The 23,277-nt window shown below is 34.4% G+C and overlaps 1 long non-coding RNA gene and 1 other non-coding gene across 2 annotated transcripts; one reads left to right on the top strand and one right to left on the bottom strand.

Annotated features, from left to right (window-relative positions):
• The first annotated feature begins 10,205 nt into the window (after positions 1 to 10,205).
• Positions 10,206 to 10,278, top strand: TRNAR-CCU (transfer RNA arginine (anticodon CCU)). The gene has a single exon. It is a non-coding gene; the product is annotated as a tRNA-Arg (tRNA).
• A 7,175-nt stretch (positions 10,279 to 17,453) lies between these two features.
• LOC136202307 (uncharacterized) lies at positions 17,454 to 19,447 on the bottom strand. Its single transcript, XR_010674402.1, has 4 exons — positions 19,133 to 19,447; positions 18,829 to 19,032; positions 18,441 to 18,532; positions 17,454 to 17,679 (listed from the first exon to the last, which is right to left on the bottom strand). It is a non-coding gene; the product is annotated as an uncharacterized lncRNA (long non-coding RNA).
• Between the last annotated feature and the right edge of the window lie 3,830 nt (positions 19,448 to 23,277).

The raw sequence follows: 23,277 nt of genomic DNA, 5'->3' as shown, positions 1-23,277 counted from the left end.
GCCTGAGCTTCTTTCCACTGCGTTGAAGAGCTCCAACTAGAAAGACTGGAAGGTTGAGAGGAGTGTAGGTCAGCATGTGCCATATGAAGCACTGCTCAAAGTTGGAAGCGGATAAAGCTGAGTTGAGTTTGGGGAATATGAAGTTGGTCAGTATGTAGTGTGTCATCTTCTGGTCTTGCCCCATACACGTGCTGGGTATTTCTCCCTTGTGATCTTTGGGTTTGCAGAACCCCTTGATCTTGTCAAGCTTTTCCTTTGGTACCTTCTGTTTTGTAGTCCTAAATTCGATTCCTTCGTCTGGTAAATTTAGCAAAGTAGCTAGATAGGCAGGAGTTATGGTGATTTTCTGACCTTTGACTGTAGTCTCCAAATAGTCAGCATCCTCTTCATCAACAAGCATGTTGGAATAAAATTCTCTGACCAGTCTAGGGTATGTTTTTCCGGCAAGTGAAAAGAGACCGGTCCATTTGTTCTTCTCGATCCAGTCACAGAACGGTTTCTCAGAACTGACGAATCCTAGAGATAACCATTTGCATTTTAGAACTTCCAAGTTGTTGACCTTTTTATGGACCTTGATCATATTCCTTTCTATTTGCTTCGAAGAACCAGCGGGGTCAGCTTGAGTGGGTTTGCCAGATGTTTGGCCAGGCTGAGTGGTGAGGTTAGGGATTTCGTTTTTGCCGAAAGCCATTGTTGCAGATGAAGGTTTTAAGGTTTAGGGAGAGAGAAGAATTCGATTTCAGAAGATTTTTAAGCGTAAAGAGTAATGAGTGGGGATCCTTCCACTACTTATAGAGTTTTGAGTCATTAATGAACTAGCCGTTTTCATCTTGGGACTTTAATCGACAAAGATTCTGCCATTTATGACAGGTTCGGCGCATGGGTATTCATTATTACTTGCGTTTTTCTAGGTATGATTTGTTACATGTGTCATTGTTTATCGGTGCAAGTGGGCATTTACTCAGTTTGCCAGAATATGAGTCGTTTATGATACTGAGTATTTAATTCTACGTAGATGGATTTTCTATCTCTTAGTAACTCAACATATGTTAATCACACAACATGTACATCTACTCAGCATAAGGTGATTACTCAATATGTCTATCTACTCAGCACAAAATATTTACTCAACATTTGTATCTACTCAGCATAGACTATTAAGCTCAATGTGCAGTAGTTACTAGATTGATATTAGTCAGCATGACAATCACTCAACATTTATTCAAATACTTAGATTTATTAAAGAGGATTAGACATACCGATAGCTTCCCTTAGTATGTTAAATTGCTCACGAGCCAAAGGCTTGGTGAAGATATCTGCAAGCTGTTCATTTGTTGGCACATATGTCAGCTTGATCTCACCCTTTAGTACATGATCTCTGATGAAGTGATGCCTTATGCTGACATGCTTCATCCTACTGTGTTGGATAGGATTCTTGGATAGATCAATGGCACTTTTGTTGTCACATTTGATCTCTATTGTTTCAGTTCTTACTTCATAATCCTCAAGCTGTTGCTTTATCCATAGGACTTGAGCTACACAGCTTCCAGCAGCAACGTACTCAGCTTCAGTTGTAGACAGAGCAACTGATGACTGCTTCTTGCTGAACCAAGATACTAGACAGCTTCCAAGGAAATGGCATCCTGCTGAAGTACTCTTACGTTCTAGCTTATCCCGTCCATAGTCAGCATCAGTGTATCCTATGAGTGTGAAGTCATTTGAGGCTGGATACCACAAACCTGCATCAACTGAGCTCTGCAAATATCTAAAAATTCTTTTTACAGCAATTAAGTGAGATTCCCTTGGGTCAGCTTGATATCTTGCACAATAACATACTGAGTACTGTATATCAGGTCTACTAGCAGTGAGATAAAGTAAGGAGCCTATCATACCTCGATAGAGTTTACTATCTATTGACTTACTTTTCTCATCTTTGCATAGGACAGTATCAGTTCCCATAGGGGTTGATATGGGCTTACAATCTTCCATATCAAATTTCTTTAACATCTCCTTGGTGTACTTGGACTGACTAATGAAGATGTCGTTCTTACCTTGCTTGATCTGAAGTCCAAGGAAGAAGCTGAGTTCTCCCATCATAGACATAAATTTGTGCAAGTAGGGTATGTTTACCCTTTTTCTTAATGAACAAGGTTGTGTCAGCTTTTCCTCTAACATAATTCCTGGTCAGCAGAAAGTTGGTCAACCTTTCATACCAAGCTCTTAGAGCTTGCTTCAGGCCATATAAGGCCTTCTTGAGTTTATAAACGTGGTATGGAAATTTTGGATCTTCAAAACCGGGAGGTTGATTAACATATACCTCTTCGTTTATAAAACCATTAAGAAATGCACTTTTAACATCCATTTGATACAATTTAAAGTTCATGAAACTAGCATATGCACACAATATACGTATAGCTTCTAACCTAGCAACTGGTGCAAAGGTTTCACCATAATCAATGCCCTCTTGCTGACTATAGCCTTGGGCTACAAGTCGAGCTTTGTTCCTGATTACATTTCCATGCTCATCTAGTTTGTTTCTAAAAACCCACTTAGTTCCTATGGATTTTTGATTCCTAGGTTTAGGTACTAAATCCCACACCTCATTTCTCGTGAATTGGTCAAGCTCTTCTTGCATAGCATTGATCCAATACTCATCATGCTCAGCATCAGCAAAGTTCTTTGGTTCATGGACTGATACGAAAGCAACGTTGCTAAGGAATTTCCTAAGCTGGTCTCTAGTCATTACTTTGTTGTTGGCATCGTCAAGGATGGACTTTTCTGAATGTCCTCTTGGAATTTTTATCTCCTTGGGTAATGTTGAGTTGTTTGGAACAGGTGTTTCTACAATCTCTGCAGGGAAAGATTGGTCAGCAAAGGTAATTTCAGTTTCGATTTTAGCTTTGGTCATCTCTTGTGCTGATGGCTCAGCACCTCCACTTTGGTTAGTATGAGCTGAGTTCAGCTCGTCCTCCATGGGTTGAGTTGTCTTACCTGCAGGGTCAGTTTCATTGAAATCTACATGGACTGACTCTTCTACAACTTGGGTTCTTTTATTATAAATTCTATATGCTTTGCTGTTTGTTGAGTACCCTAAAAAGATTGCTTCGTCAGCTTTGGCATCAAACTTTGCCAAATTATCCTTAGTGTTGAGTATAAAACATTTACACCCAAAGGCACGAAAGTATCCAATATTGGGCTTTCGTCCTTTCCAAAGTTCATAAGGAGTTTTCTTTAATATAGGTCTTACCAAAGCCCTATTCAATATGTAACATGCTGTATTGACAGCTTCTCCCCAAAAATACTTTGGAAGCCTATTTTCACTCAGCATTGTCCTAGCAATTTCTACTATTGTCTTATTCTTCCTTTCAACAACTCCATTCTGTTGAGGAGTTCTAGGGGCAAAGAAATTGTGTTCAATACCATTAGTTTCACAGAATTCATCAAACAATTGGTTTTTGAATTCTCCACCATTATCACTTCTAATGTGAGCTACTCTTAGGTCTTTGTCATTTTCAAGCTTTTTGACTAATGTGGTAAACATCTCAAATGTCTCATCTTTGCTACTCAGCAAGATGACCCAAGTATACCTAGAGAAATCATCCACAATAACTAAGGAAAATTTCTTACCTCCCATGCTGAGTGGCTGGATAGGTCCGAAAAGATCCAAATGTAGTAATTCCAATGGTCTTTTGGTTGAGACAACCTTTTTGCTATGAAAAGACTTTTTGGTTTGTTTACCTTGCTGACAAGCATTACAAAGTTGATCTTTTTCGTACTTTAATTTGGGTAATCGCTCAACTAATTGCTTTCTAGCTAGTTTGGCAAGGAGGTCCATGCTGACATACCCAAGTATCCTATGCCATAGCCAGGAGTTGTCCTCTTTAGACACCAAGCATATACTTTTTGAAAATTGTTTTTCCAGACTCAACATGTAAACATTTTCTACACGAGGGGCTGTTAAAATCAAATCATTTGTTTTTCCCTCGAGTATTTGACACTTAGTATCATCAAATATAACCTTCCTTCCACTCTTGCAAAGCTGAGCTACGCTTAGAAGATTATATTTGAGACCTTTAACTAAGGAGACTGACTCAATTTTAGGGTTACCTCCGATAGTTCCTGAGCCAACTATCTTCTTGTTGTCTCCAAAGCTTACACTACCTCCTCGTTTAAGCTCTAGTGTGATGAACTGAGTTTCATCACCTGTCATGTGTCTTGAGCATGCGCTGTCTATATACCAAAGTTTTGATTTCTCCACGCATGTCAAGCTGACCTGCATTTTAAACTATTCGTTTTTAGGTACCCAATTCTTTTTGGGTCATTTCTTGTTAGTGTAAACAGGTGCAAAGTCATATTTTAACTTGTGATGACATACTTTTGTAGTATGGCCACTTTTACCACAAAAGCCACACTGAGTTACCCTTTGAGGGTGATGTTGAGTGTGGTCAGCATTGTTGTGCTGAGCATGCCAGCATACCTTGGTAGTATGACCTTTCTTACCACAGAAGTCATATTGGACAGTCTATTTGTTATGCCAACATACAGCTTTTGTGTGTCCTTTCTTCCCACAACAGCTACATTGAGTAAACTGTTTATGCTGACCAGTACCTGAGTACTCAGCATGTGGTTTATTCTTAGTTGAACCTTTTATTTGGTTCTGTAAGGTTGTGACATCCTTTCTAAGTTTCTTTGACTCAGTTTGAACCTCCGTGACAAACTTATGTAAGATTTGCATGTTGGTATGTAAATCTGAGTTGTCCTGGAGGAGATATCGGAGGTCACTCAGCTTGACCTCCTCAATCTCGTCGTAGCGCCTGCTGAGTGCCTTAATCTTTTTGTTACACTTCTTAGTTAGTGTATATAAGTCACTCAGGGCATTTACCATTTCGTTTCTAAGCAAAAGTAAGGATGTTACCTCATTGTTGTTTTCCTCCTGCTCAGAATCTCCAGAGAGGCCAGCTTGCTCAGATTGAGATTGGTCAGCTCCATCATCTGCCATGAAACATATGTTGCCTGTTTCATTTTGCTCAGCTTCAGATGATGTCGACTCATCACTGTCACTCCATGTGGCCACCATTGCCTTTTTGCTTCCATTCTTATCTTTCTTCAGATTAGGACAGCTTGACTTAATATGCCCAGTTTGATGGCACTCATAACATGTGACAGGCTTGGAGCTATCCTTTTTGTATCTGGTGTTACTGGACTCAGTTTTATATCTGTCTCCTCTCTTGTATGGCCGCTTACTATTTCTTTCATTTCTTCTAAACAACTTTTTCATTTTTCTAGTAAACATGGCCATTTCCTCATCATCAGTTGACTCAGCTTCTGTGGAGTCAGCTTTCATCACTAGTGATTTCTGTTTCTTGTCCTCAGATTTTTCTTTAGCTTCAAAGTTTTTCATGGAAATTTCATGGGTCAGCAAGGAACCGATCAGCTCATCATATTTGTATGTGGTCAGGTCCTGAGCTTCCTCTACAGCTGTCTTCTTAGCTTGCCAGCTTTTGGGAAGACTTCGTAAGATCTTCTTCACTTGTTCTTCTTCAGTGAAATTCTTACCGAGTCTTTTAAGCTCATTTATTATGTTGGTGAACCTGGCATTCATTGCTGAGATTTCCTCATTGTCAGTCATCTCGAACAGCTCATACAATCGCATGTGTTGGTTCACTTTGGATTCCTTGACCTTGCTGGTGCCTTTATAAGTCACTTCCAGCTTTTTCTAGATCTCCTGTACTGACTCACAAACTGAAATCTTATTGTATTCTGCAGCATCTAGAGCACAGTGAAGCATATTGATAGCCGAAGCATTATTTTGTAATTTTCTGAGGTCATCCTCTGTCCACTCAGCTTCACTTTTAACAATTTTCTCATTGTTAACAGTTTTGTATGGCACATGTGGACCTTGAACAATTGCAAGCCATGCACTCATGTTTGTGGCTTGTATAAAGTTCTTCATCCTATTCTTCCAGAATGTATAATTTGACCCAAAGAATAGGGGAGGTCTAGTGATTGATAATCCCTCAGGGAGTATCTGTGTTGTTTGGTTTCCTGGAAGGAAACGAGTGCTATTCTCACCCATTTTTAGGGATCAGCTCAAGATTGTTAGATCTTTGAGTAGTGAGCTTAGGCTCTAATACCACTTGTTGGTCCCTAGTAATTTGTTCCAAGGGGGGGGGGGTTAGGAACTAATGTAACTTTTTCGCTTTTAATTATGCTGACTGAATGTTATTTTAAGAGTTTGATAACTCAGCGTGTTGGTCAGCACGGCCGATTGATTAGTCAGACAGTTTTAGTTATATGCTGACTAAGACTACTTGACCTGAGAGTTGGGAATTGACACTTGAAAGGTCAGCTTCCAACTCAGCACTCAGATTTACTCAGTTTCAGTTTTAACAATTTATAAACTGAGTAAATTTCACAAGCAACACATGCACATATATATATATTGAGAGAAAGAGTTTAGAAGTTACTCAGCATGACTTATCCTGGTTCGGCCTCTCTGCCTACGTCCAGTCCCCAGTTCCTCCTGGGATTTTCAATCCAATACTGAGCTCTTTCAAGGTAGAGCACAAACCCTTTACAAGGCAGTGAGTATGCAAGAGTACGTCATCTATTCGTCTACTCAGCTCCTACTAAGTACTACAACCCAACACTTAGATTTTTCTACCACTGAATACTTACAACCAAGTACTCAGCTCAACACTCTCAATATTCCTATTGATTACACACTTGTTCTTTTTCAAGTAAAAAACACCTTAGATGATTACAAACCAATCAATCTAGCATTTACACAAAGAATAGAAATGTTGGTGTAAGATCTTTTTGTATTTGAGTGCTTTCAAGATTTTCTCTCTTGTATTTTTCTTTTGATGCTTCAGCAATGATCCAAGGTTCTTGATTGTCCTTTTATAGATGGAAATCTGCAGATGGATCATTTGAATTTGTTCTAGCCGTTAACACCAAAATGGCTCTTTTGGGGAACATCTTCAGGTCAGCTTCAGACTGTTCCGCCATTCCCTTCCTCTGTTTTCTTCAGGCGTCAGGTTTTGTCTTCTTGCATCAGACTTGTCTTTTTGTGCCAGTTGTCTTTTACCAATAATCCATTGACCCATGTTTCTTGGAATTAGTCTTCTGTGTATTTTCGAGGCTTCAATTATTGGTGCAGAAGATTGGCAGACTTTGTCCTTTAGTGAACGGATCCTTCATGCTGTCCTGACTGTCACTCAGCTTCATTCGTTATCTTCGAATGTTCAACTTCCATGTTGAGTTCCTTCTTAGTCAGCTTCGTTCTGTTTGTATAATTCTGAAGGAGTCTTCTAATTTAGTCAGCTTCGTTCTGGCAACTTTGAAGGAAGCTTCTGATGCTGAGTTCTACTCTACTCAGCTTCTATTCTTTCATGCTGAGTTTCGTTCCACTCAGCTTTGGCTTATGCTGACTTTTGTCTTGTCTAACTTTATATATGTATTTTTGCACTCAATATTGAACAAACACATTAGTACAATTAAATCAAAGCATTTAAATTTAATTGCCTCTTAATCATGGATGATTTTGTCAAATCAAAATCTTGTGGAAAGGTGTTTAAACAAAAAATGGGTATCTACAGACGACACCCTCAATCGAAAGGCCTCCACCCTTCCTTCTTAAGTGTATCTCTGAGGAGGAGGACGACCATTGCCTAAAAGAAATCCATCAGGGCATTTGCGGCTTCCACCAAGGAGCTCATTCCATCGCTAAGAAGGCATGCTTACAAGGACTATTTTTGTAGACCATGGATGCGAATGCTAATAAAATAGTATGAAGTTGTCAAGCATGCCAAATTCACACTTACCTTCCACACGTTAGGCGCACCCTTCAAAAGTATCATCACACATTGGTTGTTCGTTGTGTGGGGAATTGACATTCAGGCCCCTTCCCTCCTGGGAATGGCATAAAAGTGATTCGTCGTGATGGCCATTGACCACTTCACCAAATGGACGGAGGCAGAAGCCATCGCCAGGATCACATCGGAGAATGTCAGTGCCTTCATCCGCAAAGCAATTATTCACTGGTTCAGAATCTCCCATTCTTTCATCACTGACAATGAAAAGTAATTCAATTGCGCAGAATATCAAGATTTATGCTCTAAGTGGAGAATCCAGAATCATTTCACTTTCATCGCACATCCACAGAGCAACGACCTAAACAAAGTTACTAATTGAACTATACTCCAAAGGATCAAGGCACACCACCTCGCCACCGTTCTTATCGCACAACCCCACATTTTAGCAACTGAAAACCCCCTTTTTTTCTCATATACGAGGCAGAGGCAATGGCACCCGCAGAAATCACACTGCAATCCCCACGGGTCCTCAACTACGATAGTGTCTTGAACAACGAGGCACTGACAAATGCTGGCGATAGGTTAGAGGAACAACATCTCAACCCACTCTTCACCATTACCACCCATAAACAGGTAGTAACACGATACCACAATAAGAAACTATGTCCGCGTAACTTCTCCATGGGGGACTAAGTCCTAAGAGACGTCGCCGCCTTACAATCACCACTGGCCAAGGTCAAGCTCAACTAGAACTGGGAAGGTCCGTATCAAATATATACCGACCTATGCAACAGGGCCTACAAGATAGCCTCTCTCTCTCAAGCGAGCCACTAAACAACAACTGGAATGTACAAACACTCCGGAAATATTATCAATGACAATCACATGTATCTATTAATGTCAACTACACACATTAATTTTTTTTGTAGCTAATCAAAAGTTGTTACACTCATTACAAGCAGCAACATACTCATATGCAAGGGCAATAATCTCACTTTGTTACGCTCGAATGTAACAATCCCATATTGTCACATTGGCTATTCACAATCCCATATTGCCACTCTTAAATCTAAAAATCACACATTGTTACATTTAATATCAACAATCACATTTTGTTACACGAAGACGACAATTTCGTGTCACCACACTAACAATCTCATATTGTTACATCTAAATTTGGCAATCACATATTGTGCCATTTGACATTAACAATCTCATATTGTTATTTTTAAGTCTAACATGTACGTGTTATATTTAACCATCGATACAATCATGTAACAATTGTATATTTTTACTTCTAAAAACCAGCAATCATATATTGTTGCCAGAGAAATAAACGCTCCCATCTCAAATCGAAAAAACACACATCACTACACATACAAACTTCGATCAAATACAAACCAACAGAAGATCAACATAGTCTGTATATGACTTTCAAAATCAAAAGCTTTGTCATACGACACTTACATTTTATCTAAAGATTCATCAACAGATTCTTTACATCAGATAGGTGCCGACAACTGGCACATAAAGCCCACCACGCCACACAACATTCAAGATATAAAAAAAAGATACAAGTCAAAGCTAGTACTCCCGTACAACATAAATTATGACGTACAACACCATCATCCATCAAAAGTTGATGCATCTCACGCCAGTCACAACAGTCGTTAGTCGAATGGCCATTTTATCGTTGATACAAGTACCTGTCACACCATTTACACTTTCCACAGTATCTGTCCAGAGTTTCGAATTACAGTAAGTCCAAATAGCCCACAAAATTACCTATTTATTGCTTGCTACCTCTAGGCTGTCTGTTTCGAGTATATTTAAGGTCCAATCTTCTACCCAATCCCAGTTCTGTTCTGGAGCCACAAAGTTCGATCGCTGCCAGCACAACCTCACGAATTGACAATCCGAGAATAAGTGCCACCCGTGTTCTGCATCTGAACCACAAACTACGCAGTCAATTGTTGTTGGGATATTCATAATTAAAAAATTTTACTTATAAGATTTTTAATTATTGTATTTCCCTTAGAATTTTTAAAATGTAAGGGCTGGCCATACAATTGGATATTACATGTCTGGCAATTTCTGACACGAAAACACGATTACAGAGCCAATCCGACTGACACAACACGACTGACATGGAAATCATTTTTCTAGCATTTATAACATATAAAACTATATGGAACATATAAAACTACATGGAACATATAAATGTGATAACATGATTTTGACACGAAACACGAAATTGCCACCTCTACCTTTAGACAATTTAATAGATCACATATGCTTTTTCCGGCTATATATACCATTTTGCCATGATTTCTTCATTCGTTGTACTTTCATACCGTTAAAAAAATATTTCTATCAGAATTTCAATAAGCGCCTGTAGCTCAGTGGATAGAGCGTCTGTTTCCTAAGCAGAAGGTCATAGGTTCGACCCCTATCTGGCGCGACTACATTTTTGCCCTTTTGTTACTTTTTCCTATCCAAGGGCATTTTTGTCCTCATGATTTTAATATTTTTTTTTTATTATTTTCATAATTCTCAAGTTGAAAATTATATTTATTTTATAAAATAGAAAGAAGAAGGAAGAAGCCTGAGAGTGGAAAAACTAAAATGGTTGATTAGGGTGAGCAAAATAACCATTACCAAATTACCAAATCGAAATCTTAATTTGGTTCGATTATTTTAACATTTTAGTTTGGTTCAGTTTTAATTTTGGTTCAATTTGATAATTGGTTATTGATTCGATTATTCGGTTACTAAAACAATCGACGCAACTAATAATCGAAGGAACTTAATATATAAATATAAAAAAATATAATTTTATCTTTACATATTATTGGTTCATAAAATAAATTTTATTTTTATGTATATAAAAACCTTTTATTTAATTTTAAAGTAAAGTTCCAAATAAAAAAAATAACAATAAATTTTAAGATGTGCCATATGTCGTACGTGTGGCATGTAATTTCAGCAAGTATATATCGTTGTTCATCTCGACTCAACGACACGGGACGTTCGGTGCGCACCAATGCACACCAAACCAAATCAAGAGATAATTCATAATTTCTAGTTACAATTTCATTTTCTAACTTGTTTTAGCTTCAATTCAATTCCTTAATAGTTTTTTTTCAAGTTCATTTAATTTAATCCATAACTCCTAAGACTAAAGTCATAAATTTATTAGCTAGGATCTCATTTCAATTATTTTTTCCAGCTTTTTGCACAATTTGCCCAATAATTTTCAATCCCGTTTCAGAGCGTTTAAAATCTGTTTTTGCTTCTGATCCATTCTAAACATTTGTTCATAACTTCCTAAAGTTGAATTTAGCCTTTCGTTTTGCATGATTCCTGGAAGCCTAGTTTACAAGCTAATCTTTGTGCTTTAAAACATTTTAAATGTCCTCTTTCCCGCTTTTCATACAATCTGCTCCGTTTTTTATTTTCACGTTCTAAAGCACCTAACGCTCATTTCTATTCCAGATTTTTAGATTGACTCCTTGAACTTGATTGTAGCCTTTTACTTTACTCAATTCTGTGTTCATAAACTCCGATACGAGTCCGCCAAATCTGCCCACTCGAATCAGAAATGTGTTAACAAAGTCAGCCTCGTTCCTTGCCAACCGACTACGGTGTTCGTGAATTTCAAGCCAATATCATTTTCAACGCCTCGTCGAGATAGCTAATTGTGGCTCCGAATTTGAAGTTGAATTTCATTTTCTTGTTATTACATTTCAATTCACATGTATTGATTTGTTTTTGTCAATTCAATTGATTTAACTATATGTTAATATAGAATTATTACAATTGTAATCATTTTCATTATTTATTTTGAATATATGTACTCCGACCTACATTTATATCAATAAATACCCATTTTTACCAAATTCTGTGTCAATTTCATATTTTTAATTTCATTTATTTACTCGTCTTTTACTTATTCGCACTAGCTTAAACCATGGTTATCAAAACAGGACCGGTCAAAGAACCGGAAAGGACAAAGGGTCAAGGGTTAGAGGTTCAATCAGGGTTTAACCGAGGTTCAACCGTTATTAAAAAATTTATGTAAAAGATAATATTTTATCCATATTTTAATTTATAAAAATTATATAAATAAAATTAAAAATATTAAATTTATAAACCCAATCATGAATTAAAAATATAATAAAAATTCAAATTATAAAAAGATTAAAAAATATAAATTACATATTTTTTAAAACTAAATAATTTGTATTATTATTAACATAACATATAAGCATAATAAAATAGTTATTATACAATTTTTTAGAGTTTTAAATTTTATTTTATGAAATATTTAAATATTAATAAAATATTATGAGTATTGAAATGATAAAATAATGTTTATATAATATTTATAGAAATATAAAAAATTTGATAAAAAAATAAATATAAAAAATAATAATAAATAAATAATATTTTAAATATTTACTTTTTATAATGATTATATATATCTATATTGTTAAGATTAAACACAAGTTAATAAGTGGTCTAAATATTTTAAATATTATATATATCTATATTGTTAAGATTAAACACAAGTTAATAAGTGGTCTAGTGGTTAACCAGTTATTTCTTTTCCAAAGGTTCTATATTCGAATCCCTGGAAAAACAAATTTTTTTTATTGAGTATAAAATGTAATCCGACCAGTCCGGTTAACCGCGACCGGTTCAGACGGGTCACGGTTCAATTGACCGGGTTAGAAGGTTCTGTCCGGTTTTCAAACATTTAAAAACTGAACCACCTCCGGCCCGGAATGATGACCGGTTCCGGTCGAATTAGATTGAACCGACCGGTCCGGTTCAGTTCTCAAAACCATGGCTTAAACAGATTAAATTATCTAGCAAAGTTTTTATAACAGTTCTAAAGATTCAAGAGGGGACTTTTTCAATCATTGCGTCCCCCGCCAATCACTTCATTAGATTTCAAGTTTTGGCGTGTAAATCCATAAACTTAACCGTCCATATTAATTAAAAAATAATTTTTCTAGTACGCCCGCACCCTAACCACACGTGATAAGGTTGAAAATTAGCATACTCGTAAAATATCGCTAACAATTTTTGAAATGCCCAGTGGAACTTATTTTTTAGGCTTTGTCAAAATTTGAGTACTCGTTTTACCAATATCACGTACATAATTTTTTCCACAATAATATTTATTTTTCACATAGTAATTTAGATTTATGAACACCTTTAGTCTTTATGCTATCAATAATTTTTTTTATACCAACACTTATGTCTAGGCTTAATTTAGTTGCTTGGTATTTTGATTTTGCATTATTGTTTAGTTAATGTGTTTATTTATTCCATACTTTTATTTCATGAAATTTTATTTATTTACTTTATTTATTTGCATAATAAATTTAGTCTAACCGTTTCTATTCATCACTATTCACGGAGAATGCCTCCAAGAAAGACTACAAGACCATTTCAATGTCAGTAGATACGAAGCAATCACGACGAGAACATCATACGAAAATGCAAGGGATGCTCAGTGTATTTTGGTGGTTTCAATCGAGATCGCCATTTTACAGTAAGTTCAACTGGAGCGTGGGTCCATTGTACACTGTTTTTAGATGCTATGATGATGGTTATATTCAATTTATTCATCATGATGAACGTGATTTTGACTGTGAGTGTTGTGCTTATATTCAACCTCCGTCATTTTATGATAAGAAATATGGGTGCTATGTGGAGCAAGTCTAGGAGTTCTATGAAAATGCACATGGTCCTGATTATGTCGAAATATGGGAGCATTTATGGAGTAATCCTCATTGCCCAAATAGTTATTTGTATAACCATAGGAATGAAACCCTCTATTTTCATCGTCTTTGTCGGCCATCTTGTTTTGAAAAAAGTACGATCACGGCTCCAGTCTGATATGAGACTTACGGAAATTTTGACTGCTCTGATATGAGCTACGACCAAAATTCTTTCGAGGATTCCAATCATGTTGCAGATGTGAAAAGTCCAATCATTTTGCCCCTGACCTATCCAAAATTATGTCATTTGGCCCCTGGCCTATTATTTGGTCACATTTGGCCATTGACCTATACCATTTGATGAAATTTCACCCAATTTGTATAAATACTTAACGGAATCGTTATCTCGTTGATAAGTAACGATATTTTGACACTTGAATTTGAAACGTGATATTTCTTAAAGTTATTTTCCACATTATATGGAAAAAACTAATTAGATTAAAAAAAACAAAAAAAACAAAAAACAAATCATAAACTAAAATCTATTAAGTTCAAGTGTCAAAATATCGTTACTTATCAATGAGATAATGATTCGGTTAAGTTTGAATCCAAATTGGGTGAAATTTCACAAATTTGGGATAGATCAATGGCCAAATATGACCAAATAATAGATCAAGGGCCAAATGATAAAATTTTGGATAGATCAGATACCAAATAGTGCTTTAAGCCAATAAAAATAGACCTCGACCAACTGTCCATCAGTTGATGGACTTGAAAAAACAGTTTTAGAGTTGATAGAGAACTTGAGGTATTTGTTTTGATTTTGTTAACAGTACAAATCACATGGTTTGCTTTGGAAAAAAAAAAAATCCACAGATATTGATCCGTAAAAAATGTGAAACCATATGGATTTTATTTGAAATTAACCCATTAATCTATCGGTTTGTTTATGCAAGGTGGTTATGTTAGAATTATATTTGAATCTGGAAATGTTAAAAAGAAGGCTTAATGCATATTTACACTCTTAAATTTGACACGTTTTGTCTAATGACATTCTGAATTTTTAAATTAATATATCACACACATATAGTTGGCTTTAAAAACCTATGGCCTAATGCTCTCACAGCTCCCTTAACTTGTCCAAATTGGTCATTTTACCCCTCCAACTCATCGAATGTCCTATTTACCCCTTTAACTTCATAAAAAATGGCATTTCTTACCCCCTCAACTTGTACTCCATTTACCTCCCCAAGTCATAAAATGTCCTATTTACCCCCTTAGCTCTACAAAAGTGGTATTTCTCACCCTTGCAATCCGTTATCGAGGCGTAAAATTTGTATCATTTTTTAAACGTTAAACCTATATTGGTGCTATTTTATACGTGGAACTTAAATTGATACTTTCCCAAAAAACCATAGGTCTATTTTGATACCTTATCCTTACATATAATGTTTTTAATTTATATATATATATATATATATATATATATATATATATATATATATTATGAAAATGTATATATCTTCATTAGATACGAAAACAATAAGCACAACAAGAAACGAGAAAGGTAAAAAACCTTACAAAATCCACAATGGGACGAAAATGACTACAAAGAGCATAAAAAACCATAAAAGGTACAAAACTAACAAAAAAACAAAAAAAACATATACTTCATTGAAATCCAAATCCACAGAAAAGCAACTGCAATCGAATCTTCATCATTTAGGCTCTTCCGAACATTCGGATCTGAGTCTTTTCGTTTGTTGCATCCACGTAGATATATTGATCCACATATAAAATAAATCGTTTCCGTTCTTACTAAATCCGAAAAAAGGTATAAACAGTAGAATAATGGAGAACAGATACAATTCAAACGGATAAATAGATCCAATGAAATATATAAACACGGACAGAAAAAAATACAATAAAAAAATTACAATAAACCTAACCCGTTGAGAGGAGGAAGAAGGAACTTCCTTCTTCCTCCTTAATGTAGATCCACAAAAGAGAGAAAAAATTTGAAGACGCGGCAGTTTTTTTTCTTCAGAGAGAGCAGTTCTCTCAATCCGCCTAAATTTAACTTGTTTATATTAATGTTGTTGTTATTTGTATCTTTTATTCATTTATTCTCTTTTCAATTTTTTGGCTAGTTAAATTTTGATCATCTAATTATTGTAATACAATATTATTGTAAGAAACACATGAAGGATCAATATAGTTATCAAATTAAAACAAAATAATAAAGTTGACACTAAAAAATATATTTTCAAACTCATTTGAATAAGTCCTATTAATTTTGCACTATAAAAAGGTAAGAAATACTACTTTTATGGAGTTAATGGGTAAATAGGATCATAAGAGGTGAGAAATACCATTTTTATGGAGTTAAGATGGTAAATAGGACATTCAATGAGTTAGAGAGTGATAAAATGACCAATTTAGACAAGTTAAGGTGGTGAGAAATACTATTTTTATAGAGTTGATGGGGGTAAATAGGACATTCAATTAGTTGGAGAGATAAAATGATAAATTTAAACAAGTTAAAGGGGCTGGATGAGCATTAGGCCAAAACCTATTACACACTTATAGTTGGTTTTAAAAACCTATCACACACCTATAGTTGGTTCATTCGGACCTCCTACACAAAATCGTTGATCTGTCATCTTTGACGGATGAGATGATATGCGTGTTATGGAAAAAAGAAAACCACGTGAGTTCATTTTGTATGTCGTCTCATCTGTTAAAGATGACATATCAATAATTTTGCGTATAGGGGGTCCGAATGAACCACTATAGATGTATGATACTTTTTTAAAGCCAATTATAGGTGTTTGATAGGTTTTAAAAGTTAACTACAGATGTATGATATGTTATTTTAAAAGTTCAGGGTGTTAATGGACAAAATGTACCAAATTTAAGGATATAAATATACGTTGAAGCCTAAAAAGAAACTAGAGGAGTGTTACATTGTTTTGCAGGTATATATATAACTAGATTTAAGCCTGTGTATTGCACGGGTTATATGATTTCACTATATATTAAATAAATATAATATGGCTTAATACATCATTTGCTTTCTGAACTTGTCCAAAACTTGATTGCTTCCCTGAACTTTTACAGTGTCCAAAACTTAATTGGTTCCCTTAACTTTCAAAGTGTCCCGATAGCTTCTTCAACTTGCATAAAATGTAATTAATTAATCACTCGGTTGCAAAAAAAATTAAATGCGGAAGATGTATTACACACCTTAGAATGTTATTATATAATTCACAGGATAGATTAAAATGAAGTTCTTTAAAATGAAGTTTTTACTTATTCAACTATAAAACTTGTGATACCTTAATATTAGAACCGTATACCTCGATTTTGGTCGTTTTTCTTTTTTTAAGACACATGCAATATATCTTCTGCATTTAGCTTATTTTTTTTTTTTTGTAACCGAGTGATCAATTGATTACATTTTACGCAAGTTTAAGGGGGTAATCAAATATTTTATACAAGTTGAGGGAGCTATCGAGACACTTTAAAAATTCAGGACGACAATCAAACTTTTTAGATAAATTTAAGAAGCAAATGATGTATTAAACCATATAATATTAAAATTAATTTATTATTTTTCAATAACTGCTTAATAGTGAATTTAAACTGTAAAAGCTAGTCGGAAATCTGCGTTCATTGAATCTCATGCTTTTTCTTCCTTATTTTGTGTTTTTTTTTATATTGTCTTTTATATATGTAAACTTTTTATTGTCTTTTATATATGTAAACTTTGTATATATGTAATTATTGTCTTTTATATGTAAACTTTTTATTTAAAATATTAATAATACTAAAAATTTAGGAGAAGATAATTTACAAAATATACAAAATCTTCTTAGTTCTATATATGTTTTATTTATGATAGTAAAGGTCTTCCAATGGTTTCTGCTGCTTTTCCTATGTTGAAATTGCAGAAAGTTTGACTCTCTTTCAAGGATGCTTTAGGCTCTTGACTGCAGCCTCTTATTTTATCAAGTATATCGGCAAACTTTAGCATGATTATGCCAAGTTCTCAGTCAGCAGACCCATCCAATTCCAGTTTCAAAGAATCATCTTGTCTATATGCTTCTTCCGTCGAAGATAAACTGAACCTAAATCAAGATCAGTGCTAATTAAATTTATTTTTCAAATTTCAAGGATTTTTCAGAATTAAAAAGAACATATAAAGCACATGAGGAAAGATAAAAAAGAGTGAGTTAAAAGAGAGGGGAAATCTTAAAAAATCATCAAAATTTTCAAAAAATAAAAAACCGCAGTAAATTACATGTGGCACAAACAAAAATCCAAAGATCAACATAAAACTCGATCTCTTGTCCACATCATAAAAACATCAAAAAAGATATTAGTAGTATACTCCTTGCCAAAAAAAAAAATCAAGTTTGAGCTAACACTAAATAAAATTTTAGTGAGAATATGCAAAGAAAAACACCCTATATACCGACTTGAGCGCCAAAGGCTACAAATTTATGTTTTACCGGAGGATAAAGGTACAAATTCTACCTTTAACTTGACATATATAGACAAATAGAACCAACCAAATCATCTTTTTGGAACAAATATCACCCTGAACTGGACAAACAGCCTGATACATGTTATTTAGATAATAAGCTATGCATTCTCAAGGAAAATATAACTTTCAAATGCATTCTAAAAACAAAAGAATGGACTCTTTTACCTTAAATAAGATAAACAAATATAAACTGAACAATGTTTTATTGAGTAAAATTTCTTTACTATGTTATTATGAGTGAGGAGGTTTATTCTTTTACTTTGAGAAAGAAATGGATGCTTTAGCCTAATTATATTTATCCTATTAATCAAGCCTTACTTCATGTACCATTTAGGAGCTCACCTTTTTTATACATTGGTGAAGCCACAAGAAATCCAACCATAAAACCAGATGATAGAACACCATCCTGGAAATTGTTCAAGTTAAAATCTCCCCTGAAAGCAAAGCCCACATCAACTAATTAAACCAATAAACTTAAAAGATATAAATGCTTGATCAGCCAGATGAAATCATCACTATATTCAAACATATACTATTAAACTGGTTGAACCTTTTCAACAGATGCTCTTTAATGGTTTCTACAATCTCTTTCAAATCTTTATGATGTTTTTAAGTGAATTTACATTATCCACGCTTCTAGTATATCATGCTGAAATAATTAAAAAGATAAAATACAATAAATAAAAATTGCATCACTGAGATTACCATTACAGATGATATAGCCACTTACCAGTAAAAGACTCCTTGTTGTTTTATGTATGTTTGGTAAACAATCATCCTTGGCGATCCTTCTACAATTTTGAATGTTGATTAATTAAAAAAAAAAATGAAATCTATAAATCCAAACCCAAACCGTGACTCTCTTTCTTGGCTCTTTTCGCTTGACTTGGCGACCCTCATAACCCTCTTGGGAGGCATCAGTTCCTCTTTGCAACTGTAACAAAACTCAGAATGAGTATCAATCTGAATTAACTTAAGATTGGGTCTAACTTACGGCCAAATTCATAATTTTAGCAATATATATTTATTATCACCAGAAGAATCTTCTTGTTCGTTTCCTCTGTTCCTGCAAGAAGTCCTTCCTATACCTGATGTGCTTTTTTTCTTTTTGAGTTAGTGTAAAAACCCATATCACTCCTTTTTAGCTCCATATCAATACTCTGGTTAATCCGTTGTTGATTCTGTCCTAGCTCCTGAGCTGGTTCATTGAAGCTTCACGGAAGTATGTGAAGATAGCGGAACCATGGTAAAAAGTGAAGAGTGGTTTTACGCAATTTGAGTTTTCAATTGTTATCTACGGTGGTTTTGGTTTAATTAGTAGAGAGTTCTTTTTTTGAAGGTAATTGTTAGTTTTGTTCCATAGATATAATAGATAGATTAGTTAGTTAGTTTTCTATTTAGGTTAACTATTAATTTTTCAAACTATATTTTAATCCATTGATTTGTTAAACTCTTTTTTGGTTTAATTTTAATTTTATTATTATTTATCTTGAACATGCCAAGCTTGCTGCTAAGAAGCAGCTGATTCACGCTTTTGAAGTTTTTTATTTATTTTTCAAATAGATTTACACTGTTTATTTATATAAAAATTAACTCCAATATTAATAGAATTTCTCGGGTGTCAAGCTTGCCAAAAGCCTGGGTGTTAAGTGGTTATCTGTGGAGTCTGATAACATGGAGGTCATCAATATGATTTATGATAATCAGGCTATTTGTCTTAATAACCGAAACCTTATCAAAGCTATTATAAGGCTTTGCCCTTCCTTTGAGTTCTTAAAGTTCAGACACATTTATAGGGAACAGAACCGGGTTGCGGATCGCTTGGCGGTGGCTGGGCATGAGGGGATGTTAGGTGTTACTACCCTTTCTGATCCTCCCATCTTTCTCTCTTCTCTTCTTTTAGAGGATAGGATTGGGGTTAGCCTTCCCAGACTGATCCCGGGTTAGTTTTCTTTGTTTGTTTGTTTTCCTTTCCTGTTTCTACCAAAAAAAAAAAATAGAATCTCAAGATCGGAACCATGTCAAGTCATCAAGATAAAAAAAAAACAGAAACGTATCTGAATCCATAACGTAATAGATTAAATGTTTGTTTGGTTATTCTTTTTGAGGGAAATCATAAAAAAATCTCATTTAGGGTTTGTATTTCCGTGTGTAATTTTATCTATTTTTACATATGTTTTATTTTTAAAAGGCATTATATCCATTTGGATTTTCAAACTAAAGCTTCAATGTTAATTATGACTCTAAACTATCAAAATCATCAATCAGGTTCCTGAACTAAGCAAAATTTATCGATTGAATCCTCGTTTTATCCTAAAATTAGAAACTGCGACTATTTGATATAGATTGTAATCATCTCTATGTTGGTTCAAAATGAGTTTAGAGAAGATGTTCTGAAACTGTTCAACCGAATAATTTTCGATGAAATCTCAATTGATGATTTTTGTTTAGAATGATGATTCAATTAATAATTTTTATTAGTTTAGAGACTTTGTTGAAGATTTTGATAGTTTAAAATTCTAATTGATTTTAAAACTTTAGTTTAGAGAACCAAATGGGTATCCTTTTTAAAATTTTGGTTTTCATTAAAAAAAATTAAGTTAATATATAATATAATATTTAAGTTGATTAAAATGATTCATTTAATTATTATTTCCAGAAAAGTTAATTAATTTGCAAGAAAGAAACCGGTTGAACACACACTTCTCACTTTAATTGATATCATACGTTTTAATTTGTATATAAATTACACTCACAATCTCATTCTCATTCTCATACGTTTTAATTTGTAGAGTTTCAATCTCTCTATGTTACTAGCTAGGTAGAATTTTAATATGTCTATACTTTATAGATTGTATTCCTATACAAACTCTTTTTGTTTCACTATAAATACAAAGTCTTGGAGCTAATCACATTTAAGGTGATTCAAACTTCTCTTTATCTCCATATTCTCTCTGTATATCAAACTATACATCCAACATGGAATTGCTACTATTCCCATTTGACAAGAAGAATTCTTTCGTTCTTCGATCACTATAGTAAGAAGTTGCGAAACAATCAATCATTAGTGTTCTAATCGCTGACATCATCGGTAAATATCCAGTGAACAGAAATTTTCCCCACGGATTTTCACTCAAACAAGGTGATGTTAAACTTTCAAACGCATTCGGTAATACATGAATAAAAGCTGTGGATGGAAGCACACCTGCTGCAAATGCCTTTACTATGAAAAATATATCCACGTTTGCAGCGGGTGTGATTCCATGCACCGCTTTTATTCATGTCTTACTCGATTCATTTGAAAGTTTGACATCGTGTTGTTTGAATGAAAACTCGTGGGGAAAATTTCTGTTTACTGGATTTGTAGCCATAGTGTCGGGGATTTGAACATCGATGATTAATTTTGCAACTTCGTATTATAGCGATCAGATAAAGAAAGAAGTAGGCGGACACCGACACTCATTTTCACAGACATTCTCATAGTGTTATTGATTCTATTTAGCACATGGTGGTAGAATTAGTTGACTGCACACCCTTAATTCCGTTAAAATGGTTAATTTTTCTTTACTCTCTACGGCACACTATTTTTTTATTCCCTCAGAGTTTCCCTTTTTTTGAAAAGTCAACCATTTTAACGGAATTTGAAAGTATTCAGTTAAATCACTCCGTCAATAGGTTCAAATTGATGACTTTAATATAGCAGTCTTGATCACATATATAGAATTTGCTCATTCACCATTAGATCTAGGCTTATTAGAATCCTAAAGTGGAGATTCAAAATATTATGAGTCTTAGATTTAATAAGCCTATATCTAACGGTGAATGAGCAAATTCGATATGCTCATTAAGGTGCATGTGAAAATTCTTGTTAATATAGAATAGGGATTGATTTGTTGATTTTAAAAGAAGAAAGATTTAATTGCATTCTCATGTATAGTATATGGTACAAATTGGATTTTAAGCCTTATTATTATTATTAGTATTAGTATTATTTATTATTATATTATAGATTACAATTGTAGATTTTGAAATTGGGGATTGTGAAACATTTAGTAGTAATATTATTAATTTCATTAGGAGCATCTCAAAATCCAAAACTATAAGACCATTAATTGATGTACTCACTTTTCATACATTCTTTAAAGGCCTAATGTTTCCACAACCCTTTAATTCGTGGAAATTGGTCATTTTATCCCGTCAACTCATCGAATGTCCTATTTACACACTTAACTCCATAAAAGTGATATTTCTCATCCCCTCAACTTGTCCATTTAGCACCCCAACTCATAGAATGTTCTATTTACCCCTTAACTCCATAAAAGTGGTATTTCCGACCCCTTACAATCCGTTATCAATGCCTAAATTGATACCTTTTTTAAACGTTAAACCTATATTGGTACTATTTTGTACGTAGAACCTAAATTGATACTTCTTCAAAAACCATAGGTCTATTTTGGTACCTTATCCCTACATAGTCTTTAACTTGTTTAACAAAATAAAAAGTTGATATTAAAAACAAAATATTTTCAAACTCATTTTAATAAGTCCGATTAATTTTGCACTATAAAAGGATAAGAAATACTACTTTTATGGAGTTAATGGCGTAAATAGGATCATAAGAGGTGAGAAATACCACTTTTATAGAGTTAAGGGGGGTAAATAGGACATTCAATGAGTTGTGAAGGGGTAAAATGACCAATTTGGACAAGTTAAGGGGGTGAGAAATACAATTTTTATGGAGTTAAGGGGGCAAATAGAATATTCGATGAGTTGGAGGGGCAAAATGATCAATTTGGACAAGTTAAGAGGGCTGTGGATAGGGCTGTCAATTAGTTGGGGATTCCCCATCTCCGTTGGAGACCCGACCTGTTGGGGATGGGGAATCCCCGTTTGTGATCCTCATGGGACGGGGATGATTTTTATTTTGTCCCCGATAGTCGGGGACGGCGGGTATGGTTATAAGTGTTCCATCCCCGTCCCCATCCCCGAATGTCCCCAACGGGGATACCCGACTAAATACCCGAATATCAAAAAAATAAACTATATAGGTGATTTAGATAAACTAAAAAAAGATTGAGTTGTAACCTGGTTGCTTTAAAACGGAATATATTCTAAAAATAAATTAAGATAAACTCTAACTAGGTTGGTTCAAAATTAAAACGGACCTATGCAATTAGGA

This window comes from Euphorbia lathyris, chromosome 8, assembly GCF_963576675.1.
Source record: "Euphorbia lathyris chromosome 8, ddEupLath1.1, whole genome shotgun sequence".
NCBI classification, from domain to species: Eukaryota; Viridiplantae; Streptophyta; class Magnoliopsida; order Malpighiales; family Euphorbiaceae; genus Euphorbia; species Euphorbia lathyris.
This window is presented reverse-complemented; position numbering and strand designations above follow the sequence as displayed.